At 44.1% G+C, this 7,500-nt stretch overlaps 1 pseudogene across 1 annotated transcript in view; it reads left to right on the top strand.

The window, feature by feature from the left end:
- LOC311238844 overlaps positions 1 to 7,500 on the top strand; it is a 61,842-nt pseudogene that overhangs the window by 48,578 nt on the left and 5,764 nt on the right. The window contains exons 2-3 of the transcript in view: positions 3,868 to 4,038; positions 4,409 to 4,535. The product of the transcript in view is annotated as an uncharacterized misc_RNA (transcript). The remainder of the gene's footprint in view (positions 1 to 3,867; positions 4,039 to 4,408; positions 4,536 to 7,500) is intronic.

Below are 7,500 nucleotides of genomic sequence, written 5' to 3' on the forward strand. Positions count from 1 at the left end.
TTCATTTCATTCGTTATGGACCAGGAGTGAAAGAACGGTTCACACGGTGAGATGAGAGGAGGGGAGGGGAGGGTGAACCGTGCTGGTAATCAGAGACACAAACTACCAGATACACAAACTACCAGATACACAAACTACCAGATACACAAACTACCAGATACACAAACCACCAGATACACAAACCACCAGATACACAAACCACCAGATACACAAACTACCTGATACACAAACTACCAGATACACAAACTACCAGATACACAAACTACCAGATACACAAACTACCAGATACACAAACCACCAGATACACAAACTACCTGATACACAAAGAACAGATACACAAACCACCAGATACACAAACTACCAGATACACAAACCACCAGATACACAAACCACCAGATACACAAACTACCAGATACACAAACTACCAGATACACAAAGAACAGATACACAAACCACCAGATACACAAACCACCAGATACACAAACTACCAGATACACAAACTACCAGATACACAAACCACCAGATACACAAACTACCAGATACACAAACCACCAGATACACAAACTACCAGATACACAAACCACCAGATACACAAACCACCAGATACACAAACTACCAGATACACAAACTACCAGATACACAAACTACCAGATACACAAACTACCTGATACACAAACTACCAGATACACAAACTACCAGATACACAAACTACCAGATACACAAACTACCTGATACACAAACTATCAGATACACAAACTATCAGATACACAAACTACCAGATACACAAACTACCAGATACACAAACTAGCAGATACACAAACTACCAGATACACAAACCACCAGATACACAAACCACCAGATACACAAACTACCAGATACACAAACTACCAGATACACAAACCACCAGATACACAAACTACCAGATACACAAACCACCAGATACACAAACTAACAGATACACAAACTACCAGATACACAAACTACCAGACACAAACTACCAGATACACAAACTACCAGATACACAAACTACCAGATACACAAACTACCAGATACACAAACTACCAGATACACAAACCACCAGATACACAAACCACCAGATACACAAACCACCAGATACACAAACTACCAGATACACAAACCACCAGATACACAAACTACCAGATATGTCCTCTATTTAAGGGTGAATTGGAAGAAAGGACTCTCTGAGCCCGCTGCGTACCCAAACCCATGGTGCGCAGTGATGCTACAGATTACTTGTAAAAGTAATCTGATTACTGATTACTCCTTTAAAAAGTAATCTAGTTACTTTACTGATTACTCGTAACTAGGTTACTAAGTCGTCGTCGTCCCCCCTGCTGCTGCCACAACATAAGAATGACAACAGGTTTTTATTTTTTATTTTTTTTTATATATAATGCTTTATTGAAAGTGCATAATGTCATAAATCATGATTGGCTGCTCAGACAGGTCATCATGAGACGTCATCAGCCATCAGGCCATATAAGGTCGCAGCTGTCCACTGCTCAGGCACTCCATCCATTCTGAGACAACGGACTCGGTGCGTACTCCGCAAGTCGCGCGTAACAGGAATCTCTCTCACTCTCACTCTCTCACTCTCTCTCAAGTAGCCAAATTACACTATAAAACGAACTGGATAGTTGATTTAACTTCATGCTGAAGCTATTCTAAAATCAGCTATAAGCGAAAACATGTGTGTGTGTGGCTGTGTGCGTTAGGGATGGGTACCGGATTAGGTACTTTTAAAGGTACCTACCAAATCACGTCGGTACTACCGAGTACCGATTCACGTGAGATCCGTCGGTGCCACATTTCGGTACTGTAAATATATTTTTTTAATATATATATATATTTTCTTTTTTTGACCACGTCAATTTTTCGTTTACCACGAAACGAAACCTATGAAGTGTGCCGCACGCTCACGTCAACGTTCACGCGCACAATATACACTTACCTAGGATTTGACTTGATTCAACAACAAAGCAGTCGGGGCAATGGCAAGCCGAAAACTGTCGAAAGTGTGGTTATTTGAAGTTTGGATTTTGTTTTTCACCTGAGGTAGGTCGATTACATTTTTAGAGACTCAAGTACCGAAAAAAGGTACCGTTGGGTACCGGTATCAATTCACAGGTACCGGTATCGGTTAAAATGTGAAAGGTACCCAACCCTAGTGTGCGTGCGTGCGTGCGTGCGTGAGCGCATGTCCCATCTCTGGTCTGGGTTCTGGAGAGGTAGCTGACTGTACCCCTGGCTCTCTTATCAGCATTATGAGATAGTAACTAAATAGTAACGCACAGCCACTTGGAAAAGAAGTAACTGTAATCAGATTACTGGCTTGTAAAAAGTAACAAGTTAGATGACTATTTACTGAAAAAAAGTAATCAGATTAGAGTAACTAGTTACTAGTTACTTAGTAACTAGTTACTGGCATCACTGTGCGTCACTGGCATCACTGTGCGTAATACCGTAATACACCGGCATGATGCACCTCGTGATTTACTGAGATTACTCGCATGTGAGAGCGTTGTTGTGACCTTGTTATCTGCTCTCTTACATCCTCCTCTTCCTCCTCTTCCTCCTCTTCCTCCTCTTCCTCATCTCCAGCTGCTTCTCACATTTGGCTTTTTCCCACAATGTCTGAATGTTTCTAAATATACCCATATATATATATATATTTGTCTGAATATACCTGCATATTATGATCCTTCTATATTAGGGATATCACTTAAAAATATATATATATATTAATAAAATCATGTTGAACCAATGTAAAACAGAGTTGTTTAAGGTCAGACTCCTCCCCCCCCAGCCCCTGGGCTGCGCCGTGCCTTTTCATAGCCGCGAGCTGCATCCGCAAAACACAATTATTAATTAAAGTCGTTTCACACACATGACACGTCTTTCCAAACGCTCCGCTTTGCTCACAGCCTCCCTCCCACTGTTTGCACATTTGATTTTCTCTTCTGTAGATATACATTCATTCGTACGTACAGCGTTCTGTTTAGCTACCGCCTGGAGAGTGGGTTTATTATCTGCATTGCATTCCCATCTTCCCAGCTCTTGGGTCATTATCTCCCCAGCTCTTTGGGTCATTATCTCCCCAGCTCTTTGGTCATTATCTCCCCAGCTCTTTGGTCATTATCTCCCCAGCTCTTGGGCCATTATCTCCCCAGCTCTTTGGTCATTATCTCCCCAGCTCTTGGGCCATTATCTCCCCAGCTCTTTGGTCATTATCTCCCCAGCTCTTGGGCCATTATCTCCCCAGCTCTTTGGGTCATTATCTCCCCAGCTCTTGGGTCATTATCTCCCCAGCTCTTGGGTCATTATCTCCCCAGCTCTTTGGTCATTATCTCCCCAGCTCTTTGGGTCATTATCTCCCCAGCTCTTTGGGTCATTATCTCCCCAGCTCTTGGGTCATTATCTCCCCAACTCTTGGGTCATTATCTCCCCAGCTCTTGGGTCATTATCTCCCCAACTCTTGGGTCATTATCTCCCCAGCTCTTTGGGTCATTATCTCCCCAGCTCTTTGGGTCATTATCTCCCCAGCTCTTTGGGTCATTATCTCCCCAGCTCTTGGGTCATTATCTCCCCAGCTCTTGGGTCATTATCTCCCCAGCTCTTTGGTCATTATCTCCCCAGCTCTTTGGTCATTATCTCCCCAGCTCTTTGGTCCATATCTCCCCAGCTCTTTGGTCATTATCTCCCCAGCTCTTTGGTCCATATCTCCCCAGCTCTTTGAGTCATTATCTCCCCAGCTCTTTGGGTCATTATCTCCCCAGCTCTTTGGTCATTATCTCCCCAGCTCTTTGGGTCATTATCTCCCCAGCTCTTTGGTCATTATCTCCCCAGCTCTTTGGGTCATTATCTCCCCAGCTCTTTGGGTCATTATCTCCCCAGCTCTTTGGGTCATTATCTCCCCAGCTCTTGGGTCATTATCTCCCCAGCTCTTGGGTCATTATCTCCCCAGCTCTTGGGCCATTATCTCCCCAGCTCTTTGGTCCATATCTCCCCAGCTCTTGGGTAATTATCTCCCCAGCTCTTGGGTCATTATCTCCCCAGCTCTTGGGTCATTATCTCCCCAGCTCTTTGGGTCATTATCTCCCCAGCTCTTTGGTCATTATCTCCCCAGCTCTTTGGGTCATTATCTCCCCAGCTCTTTGGGTCATTATCTCCCCAGCTCTTTGGGTCATTATCTCCCCAGCTCTTTGGTCATTATCTCCCCAGCTCTTTGGGTCATTATCTCCCCAGCTCTTTGGGTCATTATCTCCCCAGCTCTTTGGGTCATTATCTCCCCAGCTCTTTGGGTCATTATCTCCCCAGCTCTTTGGGCCATTATCTCCCCAGCTCTTGGGTCATTATCTCCCCAGCTCTTTGGTCATTATCTCCCCAGCTCTTTGGGTCATTATCTCCCCAGCTCTTTGGGTCATTATCTCCCCAGCTCTTTGGGTCATTATCTCCCCAGCTCTTTGGGTCATTATCTCCCCAGCTCTTTGGGCCATTATCTCCCCAGCTCTTGGGTCATTATCTCCCCAGCTCTTGGGTCATTATCTCCCCAGCTCTTGGGTCATTAGAACACTATTAGTTCTCTGTGTGTCTCGTACACTAGTTCTCTGTGTGTCTCGTCTGTCAGTAAACAACACTATAGTTCTCTGTGTGTCTCGTCTGTCAGTAAACAACACTAGTTCTCTGTGTGTCTCGTCGTCAGTAAACAACACTATTAGTTCTCTGTGTGTCTCGTCTGTCAGTAAACAACACTAGTTCTCTCTGTGTCTCGTCTGTCAGTAAACAACACTATAGTTCTCTGTGTGTCTCGTCTGTCAGTAAACAACACTAGTTCTCTGTGTGTCTCGTCTGTCAGTAAACAACACTAGTTCTCTGTGTGTCTCGTCTGTCAGTAAACAACACTATAGTTCTCTGTGTGTCTCGTCTGTCAGTAAACAACACTAGTTCTCTGTGTGTCTCGTCTGTCAGTAAACAACACTAGTTCTCTGTGTGTCTCGTCTGTCAGTAAACAACACTAGTTCTCTGTGTGTCTCGTCTGTCAGTAAACAACACTAGTTCTCTGTGTGTCTCGTCTGTCAGTAAACAACACTAGTTCTCTGTGTCTCGTCTGTCAGTAAACAACACTATAGTTCTCTGTGTCTCGTCTGTCAGTAAACAACACTAGTCCTCTGTGTCTCGTCTGTCAGTAAACAACACTAGTTCTCTGTGTGTCTCGTCTGTCAGTAAACAACACTAGTTCTCTGTGTGTCTCGTCTGTCAGTAAACAACACTATAGTTCTCTGTGTGTCTCGTCTGTCAGTAAAACAACACTAGTTCTCTGTGTCTCGTCTGTCAGTAAACAACACTAGTTCTCTCTGTGTCTCGTCTGTCAGTAAACAACACTAGTTCTCTGTGTGTCTCGTCTGTCAGTAAACAACACTAGTTCTCTGTGTGTCTCGTCTGTCAGTAAACAACACTAGTTCTCTGTGTGTCTCATCTGTCAGTAAACAACACTAGTTCTCTCTGGTGTCTCGTCTGTCAGTAAACAACACTAGTTCTCTGTGTGTCTCGTCTGTCAGTAAACAACACTAGTTCTCTGTGTGACTCGTCTGTCAGTAAACAACACTATAGTTCTCTGTGTCTCGTCTGTCAGTAAACAACACTATTAGTTTCTCTGTGTGTCTCATCTGTCCAGTAAACAACACTATAGTTCTCTGTGTGTCTGTCAGTAAACAACACTAGTTCTCTGTGTGTCTCGTCTGTCAGTAAACAACACTATTAGTTCTCTGTGTGTCTCATCTGTCAGTAAACAACACTATAGTTCTCTGTGTGTCTCGTCTGTCAGTAAACAACACTATTAGTTCTCTGTGTGTCTCATCTGTCAGTAAACAACACTATAGTTCTCTGTGTGTCTCATCTGTCAGTAAACAACACTATTAGTTCTCTGTGTCTCGTCTGTCAGTAACAACACTATTAGTTCTCTGTGTGTCTCGTCTGTCAGTAACAACACTAGTTCTCTGTGTGTCTCGTCTGTCAGTAAAGAGAGATAGGGGGGGAATCGGCCAGCTGGTTATTTTGTGTGATGCCCCTCATTCTCACCGTCTGGAAGCATTTATATAAAATATGTATTAAAAAAAAAAAATCTTGCAGAATAATGACTAGATAGACCATGTGTGTGTGCGTAAATGGAACTGTGTGCTCCTTATTAATTTCCAATGTGAAGGCAGTTGATAAGAGAGGGGGAGGAGGAGGAGGAGGAGAGGGGAAGGAGGAGGAGGGAGAGAATGAGAATAGCGAGGTGAGCGGTGCATATAATGAACATCACAACTGACCAGTGGGGTTATTATATTTAGTGTGATGCTCCTCCATGTCTCTTCCCCCCGAGGGATTTCACAGTGTGAAGTGTAATGGAAACACAGCATTCACTCTGTTATATATCAGCCAAGTTCAAATTCTCAATCATGTGTCCTTTTTATTTTTTTCTTGTTATCTGCATATTGAGCGGGGGGGGGGGGGGGGGGGGGGGAGATCCCGTCACAAGCGGTCACTCGAGGCGCACGTGGAGACGGCACGCTGACGCCAGGTGTGAACCGACGTAGGCCTACTCAGAGCTGTCCACCGGGTCCGCACAAGGTCCTTGAAGTGCTTAAAGTGCTTGCTTTAACCCTTTCACTGCCACACTACAGAAGGTTAACCCTTTGCATTAACCGTCGATAGTGTGATAGTAAAGTGTTAACCTTCTGTAGTGGGGCAGTGAAAGGGTTAACCTGACGCTGTGTGGCAGTGAAAGGGTTAACCTTCCGTGTATTGTCGCAGTGAAATGGTTAACCATTTGGTAGTGCGGCAGTGAAAGGGTTAAGAAAGAAAAAAATCAAGGCCTGGAATTCCTTTAAAACGGCAACATTTTTAACAAGGTGCTTAAAAGGTCCTTGAAATTCAAATCAACCATTCGCATTGAATGTTTTGTTCATCTATGATCAAAATTGTTCTGAATCAAGAAATCGTTTTTTTGTTGTTGTTCTGTTTTAATAAACAAGACGAGTCGCTGTCTCGCGCGCTCCGACTGCTTTTCCTCATCTCTTCACGTGTGACGCTCCAGCTCGCTCTATAGCTGGCTGGCAGGCCAAGAGATGCTTAAAAAAAACAGCATTTAAAAGTGAATTGTATCCTTCGAGTGACATCCTTGAAATGAAAAACAGTGCCTGGAAAAGGACTTAAAAGTCCTTGAATTTCATTTTGTAATGTCTGTGTGGAACCCTGTGATCGGACCACCTGGAGCGGGTCCTAATGCCAGGTGCACACAGGCTATCAGTGGGAGAACTGGTCGGATCCATCATCCTTAATCTCTTCTGTCAATTTCAAGGCGGAAGTACACATGGGAAAGAAGAACCTTTTGAGCAAAAATACATTTTCAAAGTGTTTGGGTTCTTGTGGCGAGGCGTGTGGCAGATACCACACGGTTGACATCATCCGCGCCTGCCCTCCGCTGCTCATCCCCTC

This window comes from Notolepis coatsorum (assembly GCF_963971535.1).
Source record: "Notolepis coatsorum genome assembly, chromosome: 13".
NCBI lineage: Eukaryota > Metazoa > Chordata > Actinopteri > Aulopiformes > Paralepididae > Notolepis > Notolepis coatsorum.